Genomic DNA, 17,415 nt, shown 5'->3' on the forward strand with positions numbered 1-17,415 from the left:
GTAAAACTATCAATAATATAATAAGGTTATTATATTCAATGCAGCTGTGCTTCGTACATTAGTCCACGAAGATCCTAACCGATCCAACTCTTGAGATGCTCCTGTACTGAGTCAAATTTACCCGAAGAACAAAAAAGTGTAGATTCTGTGTCATGTTCCTGGTAACTACTTACGATACTGTATCGAACTTCACCTGCCTTGGTAACAGGGGACACATCAGTCCTTCCAGACATAAAAAACGCATAAAATTTCAATTTGTTGGCACAGCTGTATTGAAACAGAACGTAATGCATCAGTACATGTTCATTAAAAGTTCGAAAGATAAGACATACATTAAAAACCTGAAAGACAAAACATTATACAAGGTGCAACGGCTATAAGTGCAGTTATTTTTGTATGCGGGATCTTTATATGTACACACTTCAGTGTGACGGTTGTTTTTTCTCTGTATCCAATAGTTTTGCCACAGACACATCATGTATTTTCACGACCTGATGTTTTCTGCATGGCCGTAACAGCATCACTAAGACTACGCCTGCCGGTATAGACTAACCGTTTTGCATCCATGCGTCCACACTTCAACACCAGACCTTATGCCCACGGGAGAATCAACATTAATGGCTTGCTCTTGCTCTTGGAGGCACTACCGAACATAAAAACATACGACTTGTACTAGCCATTATTATTAGTCTGCAATACTGATGTAATGTTGTTGTGTACACCATCCGCATTCACCAGTAGAAATATCTCCACTTACACCCGCTACACCCTATATTGTTTTCACCTAAGTAAAGTAACGTCCGCCCTTCGTAGCTTAGTGGTCAGCGCCACAGAATGTCAATCCTAAGGGCCAGGGTTCGATTGCCGGTTGGCTCGGAGATCTTCTCCGCTCAGGGACTGGGTGTTGGGTTGTCCTAATCATCATTATTTCATCCCCATCGACGCGCAATTCGCCGCACTGGCGTCAAATCGAAAGACTTACACTCGGCGAACGGTCTACCCGACGGGAGGCCCTAGTCACACGACATTTGCCGGCTAGGGTGGCCGAGCGGTTCTAGGCGGTACAGTCTGGAACCGCGCGACCGCTACGATCGCAGGTTCGAATCCTGCCTCGGCCATGGATGTGTGTGATGTCTTTAGGTTAGTTAGGTTTAAGTAGTTCTAAGTTCTAGGGGACTGATGACCTCAGAAGTTAAGTCCCATAGTGCTCAGAGCCATTTGAACCGTTTCACACGACATGTGTGTAGTAGAGAAACACCTAAGATCCGTAAATTTTTGTTTGCCTTGGTGTTGTAGTAAAATGTACGCATTACGAAATGTTTCGCTCCTGGTACAAAGTACTTTGTAAAGAACCTATCAGAAACTGTGGCATGTTATCCTCTTTATGTAACTGCTACGCGTAGAATGGCAAACGTGAGGCGAGAGCGGAATTGCTGCTGAGAGTATGCAACCTTAACGGCCCCGCTGTGTGGTGGCCAGCGGAGCGTTAGGCGTCGCAGGCAGTATCTCGCCCACACATCAGGTGACACGCCAATTTCAACGTCCAAGGTTGTACTTTACAAAGGAAACGAGTACGTACTACGATACATACTGCAAACAATCACGACTTGGCTATCCAGGCTTCAATCCATGTATCAGGAAATTTGTAAGCGACTTCATCTGACTCGTGAAGTTGCTGCGGAGTCGCTACAGTAAATGGGCAGCAACTTCTTCACGGCTCGTCAGCTCAGGTTGTCACCCACGACATTTGGCAGTGAAATTTCTGTATAGAAATAGCACCATGATCGTGTGACGTCGTCCGGCAACGCTCTTGCTGGGAATGCTTCTTTCTTTATCTTACACAACTCATTTATACATTATTTTTTATTCACCCTTATTAACGGTTTATGGCTGGAAACTCAGACGTCTCCTTTTCGAAGTTAATTCCGAGCACTCACTGAAAATTTTAATTGAGGAGTGGTAGCAACATCATGAGTGCACGGAACCACAAACGCCCTGCTAAACTATGTGCTACAGTAGGAAACAGCCATTTAAAGAACGCATGGAAACAGGAATATGAGAACGGATTTACTAAATGCATAACCCACTGAAGAGAAGATTTTAAATGCACATGGGCGACTTGATCGATAAGGCATTGACATTAAACTTTTAGTTGACGAAGAACGTCAAGGGTGGTCCTCTTAACGCTCACCTCTGACCATTTTTAGTACCTACTGTAATCCTGCTCTTTTATAGTCATACGTCCATTCAGCGCCTCTCACAATGACGGATGGCAGTTTCGTTTTCTCAGCGTCGTGATCATCTGTTACACCGTTCTTGAACATTGAGCACTGCTCCCGGATGCTGTTCGCATCCATACATCTTCGTCATAGACTTCAACAAGTCCTTGTCAAAAGCGAAAGGCTCCATCTGCATCACGCTTACACTTCACAGTCGCTTCGTCATTACACCCACCGTAGAACCACGGGACGAGTGAATGACACTGGGCGAGCTCTTACAGTTCAGTGAACATCCAGAAAGAATGAATGAATCTCACGGATCAAGGAAGACAATGGCGTACAAGTTTTCAGCTTTGCAGCCGAGTAGTCGTTTGCTCTGTACACGGGCCCTAGTTGTCTTTGGCTGCTCACAGTTTGGATTGCAACCCAAACAGCGAGAAACGAAAACGACACCTGATACCTGACAAGGACAACTAGGACACGTTTCGAAATATCGTGGAAAGAGCATACTACATCTCGGCTGCAAATCCAGAAACGTCTAAACCATCAATTTCGCCGAGACAGCTAGTAGAGCAAAGAGCGCACGAAGTTTACTGTTCGGAATGATGTTCGTAATGATCGATCGAAGAGATGAGTCAACTTCGCATTTCGGCCTTAACGACCGTAGTGAACCAGAAGATAGGGAAGATTGTGGCAGAGATAGTGTCATTCTCTCCCAGTTGATACTTCAGTTAAATATTATATGTAGAGAGATGTACAGGGCTATTACAAATGATTGAAGCGATTTCATAAATTCACTGTAGCTCCATTCATTGACATATGGTCACGACACACTACAGATACGTAGAAAAACTCATAAAGTTTTGTTCGGCTGAAGCCGCACTTCAGGTTTCTGCCGCCAGAGCGCTCGAGAGCGCAGTGAGACAAAATGGCGACAGGAGCCGAGAAAGCGTATGTCGTGCTTGAAATGCACTCACATCAGTCAGTCATAACAGTGCAACGACACTTCAGGACCAAGTTCAACAAAGATCCACCAACTGCTAACTCCATTCGGCGATGGTATGCGCAGTTTAAAGCTTCTGGATGCCTCTGTAAGGGGAAATCCAGGGGTCGGCCTGCAGTGAGCGAAGAAACGGTTGAACGCGTGCGGGCAAGTTTCACGCGTAGCCGCGGAAGTCGACGAATAAATCAAGCAGGGAGCTAAACGTACCACAGCCGACGGCTTGGAAAATCTTACGGAAAAGGCTAAAGCAGAAGCATTTCTTAACAGGAGATTCGAAAACCGATGGATCGGTCGTGGTGGGGATCATGATCAACAATTCATGTCATTGCCTCCACGCTCTCCAGACTTAACCCCATGCGATTTCTTTCTGTGGGGTTATGTGAAAGATTCAGTGTTTAAACCTCCTCTACCAAGAAACGTGCCAGAATTGCGAGCTCGCAGCAACAATGCTTTCGAACTCATTGATGGGGACATGCTGCGCCGAGTGGGGGAGGAACTTGAATATCGGCTTGATGTCTGCCGAATCACTAAAGGGGCACATATCGAACATTTGTGAATTCCTAAAAAACCTTTTTGAGTTTTTGTATGTGTGTGCAAAGCATTGTGAAAATATCTCAAATAATAAAGTTATTGTAGAGCTGTGAAATCGCTTCAATCATTTGTAATAACCCTGTATATATGTTACTTGCTATCGATTGTAAACCTTTGCTGTCCGCATCTTGTGCTTATTCCAGAACCCATGGGCATAAGAAAACAATAGAATAGTGAAAGTAAGTGACAAATTACAACCATATTCTTGTAAATAGTTAGATAATTTAAATGTCCTCCCAGAAAACAATATAGGCTTCCTTACAAGATGTGTACGATGAAGCAATTTTTTTAATATTACAAACCAGTGATGATGCTCAGCATGAATAGGTGAAACGTCTTTAGTTAGAACCAAAATAAACATTCAGTTGCAAAACACGGAATTTTTCTTTGCTATATGGTAAGGATAAATATTATAAATGTTGTTCTCTCCTGTTTTAGTGGCATCATATAGTTGGTATCGTCGTTAGAAAATGTGTATTGTTGTGTGCCAGTTTTATAAATTCTCTATTCCATGTGGAACATAACGACAAATAGGACGGCACTGACTCCACGACGGACCTAAGTTGAAAGGGCGACTGAGGAAGAAGCGCAGTACACAGGATTGCCACATGTCCGACTTCTTGCGGTCTTGTACGGCCAAATATACATGGTGTTCGGAATTACCCGTTAGAAACTTGTAGGTTGTATGACTTGTAGAGGGGAATGAGTACATAGTATTTTGAATAGAAACCAAAGTCCGGAAATCTACCGTTTCCGTTTTACGACGGTTTCAGTTCAGATGTTTAACTCATCCACTTCTGGTTGGGGAATTGAATTAGGTGTGATTCAGTACAGTTATTAGGCAACAATTCGAAAGGAAACGAAATGAAATATCCATTTATCACAGTTTATGCAAAGTTTAATTTACGAGAGTCTTACAAGACAGACGAAGATCTGCTGGCACGAGTCCTGGCTGCCGCACTAGAAACTGAAGAGACACCAAGTGGAATGGAGAGTGCGTACCAAATCATGCTTCGTTGGTACGTCCGTAACAACGTTGGTGGTCGCCACATTGAGCCGCTGTAGTACTACATCAGTACTGATCTGTACGTACAGTATGCTGGGCTCACTCAAAAATAAAAAAGAACCCAGCATACAGTAAATGCAGAACAGTACTGGAATAATGTAAACATTGGTAAATGAGTTTTCTGTTTGGGCACAAAAATAACTGAGGATAGTCGAAGTAGAGAGGATATAAAACGTAGACTGGCGATGGCAGGGAAAGCGTTTTTGAAGAAGAAAAATTTGTTAACATCGAGTATACATTTAAGTATCACAAAGTCTTCTCTGAGTGTAGCCATGTATGGATGTGTTTAGATAAGAACAGAATAGAAGCTTTTGATATATGGTGCTACAGAAGAGTGCTGAAGATTAGATGGATGGATCAAGTCACTAATGAGGAGGTACTGAATAGAACTACGGAGGTGAGGAATTTGTGGCACAAGTTGACTAAAGGAAGGGGTCGGTTGGTAGGACACGTTCTGAGGCATCAAGGGATCATCAATTTAGTACTGGAGGCAAGTGTGGAGGGTAAGAATCTTGGAGGGAGACCAACAGATGAACAGGCTAAGCAGATTCAGAAGGATGTAGGTTCAGTAGGTACTCGGAGACGCTTGCACAGGACGGAGTAGCATTGAAAGCTGCATCAAACCAATCTTTCAAGTGAAGGCTACGGCAACAACAACAAAAATCAAATGGCTCTGAGCACTATGGGACTTAACATCTCAGGTCATCAGTCCCCTAGAACTTAGAACTGCTTAAACCTAACTAACCTAAGGACATCACACACATCCATGCCCGAGGCAGGATTCGAACCTGTGACCGTATCGGTCGCGCGGTTCTAGACTGAAGCGCCTAGAACCGCTCGGCCACCAGAGGCCGGCCAACAACAACAGCACCAACAATTTAAACACGTCATATTTAACTGTTAATACAAACAAATGTGCTTACGTGATAAATGGATGTTTCCTTCCGAATTTTTACCTAATAATTGTACTGCGTCATGCCTAATCCAGTTCCTTAAGCGGAAGTGGATGAGTTAAAGATCCGAACTGAAACAGTTGTAGGATGGAAACGGTACATTTCCGGACATGGGTTCCTATTCAAAGTATTCTGTACTCACTCCCCTCTACAAGTCCTAGAACTTTGTAACGGGAATTTCTGACCACCTTGTATAAGACTCCAGCCTGTCTGGCTTTTGTTACGTCTTTTAGCAATGAAGTAGAAAACGCACAACTAAGGTCTATTCTAAGCTACTGACGTAAACGCAAGGAATAAGTTTAAGGAGACGTACTAAAAGGATATATACTCGTAGATATACTGAACACTTATTGGCTATCATAATTGCTGAATTATAACGCTGTTTACTACTTTTTTTAAATTTAACCGCGTTTAAGGTTAATCTCGCAAACAACTCGCGGTAACTGATTATTAAGTAACAACTGAAAATACCAAACTGACGCTATTTCTATTTAAAATAGGCAGCCTGACTTTTAAGGAAAAATAAACGCAGAGTCCATCTTTTCTATTTTTGGACCTGGAAACCCTAAATGTACAGTCAACAGCTGCAACATCAACGGCCAGTGACTTAAACACCAAAGCAACTTAGTTTTAAGTAGGAGTAACTATGGATCTTGAACTGTGGATGTAGTGGTAGGCATGCATCTAAGTCTTTGATGATAGAAAGTCCTTCTTGACTCTTGTAGAATCATAAATGGTAATGAAAATTATTATGTGAATAATGTGCTCTCTATTAATAATTATGTTTGTAATATAGTAACTGCTCTTAAATGCTTTCCTGCAACTCATTTTACATAAATCACTCTTGAGAAAATCTTGCAAATAGAACTGGGATCAGATCGATCGCCAAGAATTAACTCCTGCGTGATATTATCTGTCTCGTATACTTCCCCATCAGTGCCACTGCGTTGTCTAGTTTCCTCCGCTAAAGCGCCCATTCGTAAGCAGAGGATTTCGCTCGTGAACGTTGTTTAAACTGAATGCCCTACTACGAATATTTTGTTGACGTACGAGTACATTACGTGAGAAGTGGCCCTTTACGGTCCGCTGCGCCACGGCCTTCGCTATCTGCGCTCTGATCTCATATTGTCGCTAGAAGCACGACACGAGTCCTAGTGGTGCAACGCCTGTCGACATAAAGACGTAGGCAGCTCGGGACACACAGTTGGTTACACGACGTCCACGAGGAGCGCCGTTTCAAGCAAGTGTTTCTCGTAGCTCCCAATACACAGAAGCGCGCCGGCACCTGGCGGCTACACGAGACCCGCAACACGCAGGTGACGTCATACGTAGTTCCAAGTGCACGAAACGGGACGGGAATCTGATAAGGCGCGCGTCAGATCACGAAGCTCGTTGCCTGTCCAGTGACGGACACATCTCCTCGTTCACTCCCGAAAGGAAAAAAGAAAGCGTTTTAATTAAGTGGCCGTAAGATTTGAGAGGAACACGAACTATGTTCTTTTAAGCTGGGCGCCGGCCCCGAGTATCGTTCCTGTTTATCTTAAGTGGCAGACAGATGCTACCCTTATGCACTGCGTGGCCCTGCGCGGCGATCTTTAGCGGCCATTATCAGGGAACTAACACGATTTACGTGACCGCTGATCCGGCAAGCGGGCGGCAGCGAGGTGAGGAAAACCTGCGGCGTGGGCAGCATCAACATTTACTCCGCTCCCAGTTTACTGGAAAGCACTAAAGCTGTTGTCAGTAGAGAGAAACTCCGGGTTCTTATAGGCAGCGAATAGGAGATGTCATCTCTGCTTTGTCATCTCTGCTTTACTAGATTTCCCGCTTTTACTCGATATTATTATTACGATATTGATACAAAGTCGTGGAAAATCTAGTAGGTAATTACTAAATACTTTGAAAAACAGTCACAAAATTCAACTGGATACATTTTCCATACGTACTGCCGGTCGGAATAGCGCGAGAACAACGAGAAAAAAGTATTTGTTTCAGTCTAAAATCTCACTTTTATTGTTTACCGACAACCGCTTTCGGTACCAAATACCACCATCAGGCCAACGTACGATCGAAAAATCACAGTGCATAGTCCAAATACCCGTAAAGAGTACTCCGATCTTTTTTTATCACTTCCACGCATAATTTTTGTCTCGATCGCGTTTAGTTTGTTTTACAATTTTACTTATGACGCATTTAGACATGCATAAAAGAGGAACATTTGTGAGGAGGCAATAGCGCAGCGTACGAGGCTGAATGCTGCCGAAACGTGTCATAATGAAAACTAAAAAATCAAATAATTAAGATCTAGACAAAAATTCTGTTAAAGTAATAATAATGGTAATAGTAATAATAATGGTAATAGTTATAATAATAATTATGTACATTTTGGTGATTCAGCCGCTATTTAATATTTAAATTGGGACACAGTGTTTCAGCAGCACTTTGTTATCCTTACGTGTATATCTAAATGTTAAGCTAATGGTCTGCAATTTTCCGGAAGTGTCCATACCCCCTCGCATCACGTTTTTTGGAAATTTAGAAATTTTTGGTAAGACCTTATGGTACCAAACTGGTGAGGTCCGGTCACTAAGCTTACAAACTACGTAACCTAAATTAAACTAACTTACGCTAAGGACAACACACACCCATGACCGAGGGAGGACTCGAACCTCCGACGGGGGGGAGCCGCGCGGACCGTGACAAGGCGCCCTGCACCGCTCGGCTGCCCCGCGCCGCATCATCACGTTTTTGCAAGGTTGTTACGAAACTGATAAATATTAATTCAGACGAATATTTTTGCAGGAGAGGTTGGGCATTGTGATGATACTGTGGAGCATTTAGGACAACATTGTGCTGAAATGTGCTGCGCTAATTTAACCAGTAAATACAGACTGAAACCGTATGTTGTATTTAACTTACTGCAATTTCTCATTGCGGGCACACACTTCACAGAATGCGTAATAATAAAAATAATACTAGTACGAGTAATAATACAAGATCTTGCATGACTTAGTTGTAAAAATGTTGCATCATTATCACTGAAAGCTTCCTCCACGTCTAGTCTAAACTGTCTTATTTCGAAAAATTGCGAAATGCACCAATAATGCCCCTGCGCAAACGTACCGGGGCCGAACATAGTAGCACAACATTCAGCATCAACAAATCGTCATGGAACGGGCTCCTGTATCAATCTGACAGCGGCGCATGACTCATTCACACCGAGCGAGGTGGAGCAGTGGTTAGCACGCTAGACTCGGAAGGACGCCGGTTCAAATCCGCTTCCGGCCATCGTTATTTAGGTTTTCTATGAACTTCCTAAATCGCTTCAGGCAAATGCCGCGATGTTTCCTTCGAAACGGCACAGCCGAATTCCTTTCCTAATCCGATGCGACCGGTAACCTCGTTCTTTGGTCCCGTCCTCCCGAATCAACCAACCAACCATGGCTCATTTACGTTACAGAGCCCACTGCTGACAGCCTGAGCTAACGCCGTCACGATTAAAGAAATATGCTGCAGTGATAGAAGCCTTACTGAGACAGTGGTATCTTCTTACAATGTCTATGACAATTTGAGCACAGGAGGCCCAACTCACGCAGTGCATAGGGTCAGGACAACTTGGCTTGTCCGCAGAATTCTGGAAGTTGATGCGGAAAGCTGTAAAAATGAAAATACCTGTCAGTAATATGTTTTTTAAATAATGGTAGTAATAATATCTGACCTTCTGTGATATTAGTGTCAAAGTACTAATACTGGACAAGGAATGTGGAAAGCAATGATCGTGGAACCTGCAGAATCCTTTAAGTAAACGTAAAATACCATCTAAAACCCAAACGAGGATTGACGTGCCTAGTAACGCAATTGTGTGCAGAGTACAAAAAAAATTTCTAAATTATTTTAGTAAGTTTTAATAATTAATAGCAACACTTCTGTGGGTCACCAACTTTTCTGTTTGCGGTAGAACGAGTTTGTCAAGAGCAGAGCCTTCAACCCTGCGTGCTTCGCTGACAGCCTTCCGTTCAGAATGACGTGTCCGTTTCTCATAGATACACGAGATCTCGCTTTCTAGATACAGATCGTGACTATGTCTGTTGCAAGTTGGAAAGAGCATGATTTCACAGTGCCGAAGTGATGTTTCTTGTGAGTCTGTTGCGGTTTGGTGACACAACTCATAGAAAACTGCGCAATGAAGTCTGATGCCTTGTTCTGTGGTGAAGGGCTTCCTAGTGTTACTAAACTGATTCATTCAGTCATCTAAATCAGCTGTGATCATTCATTTTTCTGTCGGTATGTGCGTATAACTGTGAATTGCATATTGGTCCCATATTAGGTAAGTCACAGCTGTATTTATGTTTAGAGACAAAACATGTTTCGTCACTGTCGTACAATCAAAGTTTCTTGTGAGCATTTGCGCCAAACTGATGAACTTTTATTAGTTTCATACCTGGGTTCAGCAGGACACAATGGTGGAACAGGTAAGAAAAAGAAGTAACATGATAATTTTCCTAAATGTTGATTATGTAAACATGAATAACAGAAACGGATTAGTGATCCCGTACCCATGATGAAAGATGCTTGGGTGAGCATAAACAAAACTAAGTTTTTCAACAATGCGGGCTCTATTCAAGATCTTGTGTCTCTTACTATTCGTTATTACATTTCTAAATAATGTTCATCATCAGCAGTAACAAAATTGTGAAAATAGTGGATGCGAACTTTTCCTTCAAACTGGTCGTGGTAAGGGTAAGTGATCTATCGAAAGAGGTCTTTGGTACTTTACAGCTGACTTCGATGGCGCTTTTGCAGTGACGAAAACCAGAAGGGGAAGAGAGCGTAGAGCGTGAGTCGTGCACAGGAAGTGGGCCGCGCCGGGGGGAGCTGTGGGCTGACGATTGGCTCGCAGAGAAGTCGTGACGAGCCTAATTGTGTCCGCCCTCATTAAAATGCACACCGCTTTCTCCACCCGCGGAATTCGTGGTGCGATGCTTACTTCGAAAAGGTCGGCTAACTCTTGAAAATATCCGCAATGCCTGACTTGATTGGCCTTCCGGTCTCGAAAACAGGAAGTGAAATGTAATAGCACGGCTGAAGAACCATCGTGCAACAACAGCTATTTCCTCGCTAAGTAACTGCAAAAGCCTTCAGTAAGAATCAAAAAATGAAAAAATTCTAAAGTTTCAAAAATTCTTTAGACAAAAAGAACAAATAACATAAAAAGTGCAGAACAGAACCTGAACTGAAAGGATGTGAGTTTCGGCTTTGGGGATATGTTAAAGGATGCGTTTACCAGGACACGTTCGGTCTCTAGTTGATCTGAAGGCTACTTTACGGCAACACGTTGTTCGGACTCCATCCGAACTGCTGCGAGCAACTGTTGATCATGTCGTTTTACGGATGCGGCATCTCGGTAACGTCTCTGGTGATCTTACTGAACAAATTGTGTAAGAGGCGGTTAATAATAAAATCAACATTATTCCTTTCTCACTTGTTTGACCTTTTCTATCTGCGTCTCGTTCCTAATCCATTACATATGGGAACATTTATATAAGTCTTTCTTGCATTCACAGCGCCAGATTTGCACCTAGCGTAAATCGGTACCGCACTGCCGCTTCAGAATTTCTACCAAGTTCCTCCGCCATACGATAAATACAACCCACACTGAGCCTCTGTGAGTAGATGCAATTTATTATAACCACCTGGTACCAATGTGTTGCTGGATAGTTACCTGCTTGGTCCGTGGATCGTAGTTGCGACATGTAGTATGATGTGGAACGAGTCAGCTTTTACAGTTATTGTAGTACACTATGTAATCTTCCTCCTCCTTCCTAATTCGAGTCGTTGTTCACAATAAACAAAGTCTTTTATGAGAAGTTTGAGAGGAGCGAAGATTGCAGTACACTTTCTAGTTTACTTAGCTTTTCGTGTAGAGTTGGCACCAGTTCTTCTTGTCTAGGGGTCTGATGCTTGAAAATTCTTACATTTTAGGTCTTCATGGTTGACTTGACATCGTCCGCCCAAAATACAAAAATACGTCCAATCACATCAGAGGCATGCTTACTTCAAAAATGCTTCAAATGGCTCTGAGCACTATGAGACTTAACATCTGAGGTCACCAGTCCCCTAGAACTTAGAACTACTTAAACCTAACTAGCCTAAGGACATCACACATATCCATGCCCGAGGCAGGATTCGAACCTGCGACCGTAGCAGTCCGCGGTTCCGGACGGAAGCGCGCAGAACCGCTCGGCCAAACCGGCCGGCCGCCGGCATGCTTACTACTACTTCACTCTGCAGCAATAACAATATTCCAAAGGATTTATAATTTTTCTTGACAAATGAATTTCGATTATTATTTCATAAATGAATCCAGAAATAAACATAATAAACACTATTCTGTATTGAACTGGGGACCGCTTCGTCCCATCGGAGCCCTCAGTGGTACACAGCCCCACAACAGGCCACAGCAGTCCACCCACACAAGCGCCGCCCCACACCGAACCCAGGGTTATTGTGCGGTTCGGCCCCCAGTGCCTCCCCTCCCCCCAATCCCCCCCCCCTCCCCCCCGGAAACTTCTCATACAAGACGAGTGTTTGCGTGGTAGAGTAATTATGGTGTACGCATATGTGGAGACAGTGTTTGCGCAGCAATTACCGACATAGTGTGACTGAGGCGGAATAAGGGATACCAGCCCACATTCGCCGAGGCAGATGGAAAACCGCCTTAAAAACCATCCACAGGTTGGCTGGCACGCCGGACTTCGACACTAATCCGCCGAGCGGATTGGTGCCGAGGACCGGTACACCTTCTCGCTCGGGAAGCAACGCGTTAGACCGCGCGGGCTTAATAAACAGTGCTAGATCGCGTAGTTGATGATAGAAATTTTAAGAGTGCCAAAGAACTCATAATTTATTTCAAATGTTCTTAAAAAAAAACAATCCCATTGCAGTAAAGGAGTAAGTGTACTATGAATCTGCTGCCAGTATGTTCAACTATCTAGAAGCGATTTTGGAATGGACATGACATCCTTACGGCACACCTCCGTGCAACAAACATTTTCTTCTTCAGTGGGGTATTTTCCGGCAATGTAATACCATCATATATTAATTACTGAAAGTAGAAAAAGTAAGTCAACTTGTTGAGACTTTCATCTCCAAAATCTGATATTATCAATAAGGCAAAAAAGTTACGGAACTAAGACGTTGGAGTTCTGTAATGTGTAACATCAAGTTCTTACCCAAATAAACGCCTAAGAATTTAGGATATATTGTTTTTCTTAATGATTTATCCGCATCCATTATTTCTAATGGTGACTGAAAAGGCCTTGCGCCGTACTGTATTGCTTGTACTGTGTTTTATCCAAACAGAATGGTAGTCTATTTGCAGAGAACCAGTAATTAATTTTGAAGAAAATATTATTTACATTTCGGATGTTGATGTTACTCCTATGGGCTTCATTATAACACTTGCATCTTAAGCAAAGAGAAGTACTTTTGCATCTTGGATACATTTTGGAAGATCATTTATACATAACAAGACCATGTCCAGCATCGATCCCTGTGATGACATGTAGTAATTTGATTACCCATTCTGAAGATGCTGTTTCACTGAATACACTCCCTGAGTTTCTTTAAGTAACTCTATGCATCCTTGTATACGGCAGGTGCCGGTGGCTGGCATTTAAATCTCGCAAAGACCTCTCCAGTTCAGCAGCTGTCCGTCGACTTTTTACGTAGCTGGCAACTCGCATCCACTATCCATCGCTGTCCACATGCTTCAAAGATTGGTTAGCAACCAGAGCTGAGGGCAAAAACTTTAACTGGATTAACACGATTCATCCGCACTCGTATCTCGGTTGCGTCCTTAATAATGCTGCAACGGATATTTCTCATGCTTGAGGAAGAATGAGAGAAGTAATGCTATCAATGTTTCACACTTTCGTGCTGAGTCTTCACAGAATGTTCCCAGCTGCGGTAGTAACGATAGGTGGCGCTACACACAGCTATTTACGAAACTGGCATCTTGCAACGTACAGACACGTCTGAACTGGAAGTTTTGACCGCATTGCGTACAACGGATGTTCTTCCGTATCGAACTAGAAATTACGAAACTGTTGAGCTAAACTGTTGAGCGTTGTTTTATTTTCTTCTACGTCAGTAACAACTGAATTATTACGGAACGGTATAATCAGATCAAACTCTTAAGCGGTAATTATTATGTCTTCGTGGCTTTTTCTTTGGAGTGATTCTCATAATCTGTCATTTAGACTTCGACGTACATACTCTTCCTATCCGGCAGAAGGTTTTAGTCTGGCTCAGTTATATATTTATCCGTCTCCTTATCAGTTCGAATCAACGAGCGTACGGACAGTAATAAGAACTAATACCGGCCCTTTCCGGCAGATACAGAGAGCGCAATAGTGGTTACAAGCTGCCCTGACGCATTCGTGGCAGCTATAAAAGGCCCCTAAATCACTTGTAGCGCCGCGTCCGTTCCCAGTGTTTATGGAGGCCTTCCGAGGGCGCGGCGTAAATCACGCGGACCGCGTAATTGCGAACCTCTGCCACGTGGCGCGGCGCGGCGCGACGGCGGGTGCCGCCGCTGTGGCCGGCGCCACACCTGCCACCCCACTCTGCTCCACTCAGCGACCGCCAGCCCTGGGACTCGCTTATGTCAGCGCGTTTCTGGAAGAAGTGTACACCACGTGAAGGAATCGTGCAAGGAAACGGAAAGACGCTAAAATTGTACAACAACAGCAAAATGGAATTAACAAGTTCTAGATGATTCTTAAAGGAGGACATCGGGCATCATGGAAAAAATTATACTGACACACGGTCCAGTCACATTGGCATCCTGTCAAAAGCATGAACAGCCACTTTCTCAGCGCGGGCGTACAGGAGAAGAGTCAATGAGTTGTGGAAGATACAGATAGGAATGTGGAGCCATGTCTACTCCAGTCCCGTAGCTAGTTGCGAGAGGTTTCTAGGAAGCCATGGCCCGAACGGCCAGAACAAGCATTAGGCGGTAAATTCAGGGAGTTTAGCTGCCAGGTGAGTACGGTGCTCTCCGAATCATGCACGTAATCTTTCAGCTGTGTGACGCGTTCCATTGTCTTGCTGTACATGCAAGTGTGCCAAGGAAAAAACAAACTACACGTAGGTATGGACGTGATCCCCAAAAATAGATGCACACGTGTGTTAATCCATTGTGTCTTCCATAACGACGACACCAACCAGGGGCCGCGGATCCAGTCCTCATACCATAACACTGTCTCCTTCATCCTGGACCCTTTGCGGCGGCGCGGTTCTTTCCGTCCCTTTACGACGAACCTGCAAAATGGTTCAAATGGCTCTGAGCACTATGGGACTCAACTGCTGAGGTCATTAGTCCCCTAACTAACCTAAAGACATCACAAACATCCATGCCCGAGGCAGGATTCGAACCTGCGACCGTAGCGGTCTTGCGGTTCCAGACTGCAGCGCCTTTAACCGCACGGCCACTTTGGCCGGCGACGAACCTGCACCTCAGCAGCTCATCAGCAGGAAAGCCGAGTGAAACCTACTGTACTTCGACGTGAACCAGGCTGCAATTAAAGTCACTAATCTACGTTTCGGGAGAAACACGAAATGAAAGGTTGGAAATTTTGTCCTCAATTAATCACTGCCAAGCCCGTGCTAGTCTTAACAGTCACTCACAATCCCTTTCACTCACGTTAGCAAGTTTATGGTGTTGCATTTCCCGAAAACGTAATAGCTACAAAAATACTAATTGTTTTTGATTGAGAACGCTCGCCAAATATTAAGTCTGTCGGTACCAAATGCAGTCACAGTTTTTAGCCACCGACCTGTTCAATACGCCACGCGGAATATGTCTTTCCTCGTCACAAAATGCACTTAAAAGTTCCGAAATTTCTACACACATCGGAATAATTATGCCGTCACTTTCCAACACTTTTGATGTATGAAACACTGCTAGATCCGGCTACTTATCATTTTCATCGGAACTACTACTGCACACGTCCGATCTCATTCATGGCTAGGCCTCGACTCTTCTTTAGAATACTCTCAGTCTTCTCTACCAGCAGAGAAAGGCGCGCGAAGAATATTGCTTTACCATTGGTCAGTTTACTCAACAGCCAATAGCAAAACAACATTCTCTCGCGTCAATCCGCGCTTTTCAACAATAACCAATCGCAAAATAGTAAACCTAACTACTGCACTTTTTACCGACGTAATTATCTAATATGCTGAAGTTTTGTTTATGCATAAAGTTATTTACTATTGTTACTTATACCTGAATTAACTTTCCCTTTACCATAAACTTACTTTACAAATCTATTCTACAAAAATCCACTTTGTTCATATCCATACTTCTTCGAAATGTTCCCACACTAAATCCTACTACATAACTCGTTAAACAATTATCTTCATATTAACCTTAAACCACACTCACGCATCATTCATACTGATAAAACACATTTATAACATTTTACATACACAAAAAGACATAATAACACTTTATGAAATTACTAGAACAGATTATGAAAAACATTCTATTACTTTAGTGCACTCTAGTGGGCACAATCGAAACTAAATGAGTCCCCTATCCAATATTGTCCTCTATGGGCTGATACATAAACTACGTGTGCGTCCAGTCTCACGTCGCCATCTGTCACTACCCAGTTCTGAGACACATCTCCCACTTAACCGCCTCCAAGGCAGGATAGTTATACGGCGCTGCGCCTCAACTTCCGACGATTGCTGCAGTGTGGTAGCTTTCAGACGTTTCAAGCCGATGGAGCATGGATCGTCATTCATTGGATAAGGCCACCTGTCACCTGTCAATGGACATCAAGCTGCGCTCCTGGCGTGTAAATTCCAGCCTTCGTCGCCGTTGAACAACACTCAGCATGGCTGCATGTAACAGGCGCCTGACACGGAGGCTCATAAAGAGCAACATTCGCTAAATGGTCGTTGAGGAGACACTGTTGGTAGCCACTTTGTTGGTTGGGTTGGATTAATAGAAGAGATAGACATGATCCAGCGAAAAGCAGCGCGATTCGTCATGGGGACATTTAGTCAGCGCGAGAGCGTTACGGAGATGCTGAACAAGCTCCAGTGGCGGACACTTCAAGAAAGGCGTTACGCAATACGGAGAGGTTTATTATCGAAATTACGAGAGAGCACATTCCGGGAAGAGATGGGCAACATATTACTACCGCCCACATATATCTCGCGTAATGATCACAACGAAAAGATCCGAGAAATTAGAGCAAATACGGAGACTTACAAGCAGTCGTTCTTCCCACGCACAATTCGTGAATGGAACAGGGAAGGGGGGATCAGATAGTGGTACAATAAGTACCCTCCGCCACACACCGTAAGGTGGCTCGCGGAGTATAGATGTAGATGTAGATCTGGGCCGTCAGTTCCCCAACAGTTGCCGTCTATTCGCCGGTACACATCCCCACGGCTGTCGTTCATCCCTGCATCTATGACGTGTGGTGCACCACAGTTGCCTCAGTGTCGGTTTTGGAGACCACCATTTTGCCTTGCACGGTGTACTTTAACCATAGCGGCCTGCAAACA

At 43.8% G+C, this 17,415-nt stretch overlaps 1 protein-coding gene across 1 annotated transcript in view; it reads left to right on the forward strand.

Annotated features, from left to right (window-relative positions):
* LOC124595986 (calpain-9-like) overlaps nt 1-17,415 on the forward strand; it is a 1,013,088-nt gene that overhangs the window by 373,076 nt on the left and 622,597 nt on the right. The window lies entirely within an intron of this gene.

Source organism: Schistocerca americana, chromosome 2 (genome assembly GCF_021461395.2).
Source record: "Schistocerca americana isolate TAMUIC-IGC-003095 chromosome 2, iqSchAmer2.1, whole genome shotgun sequence".
NCBI classification, from domain to species: domain Eukaryota; kingdom Metazoa; phylum Arthropoda; class Insecta; order Orthoptera; family Acrididae; genus Schistocerca; species Schistocerca americana.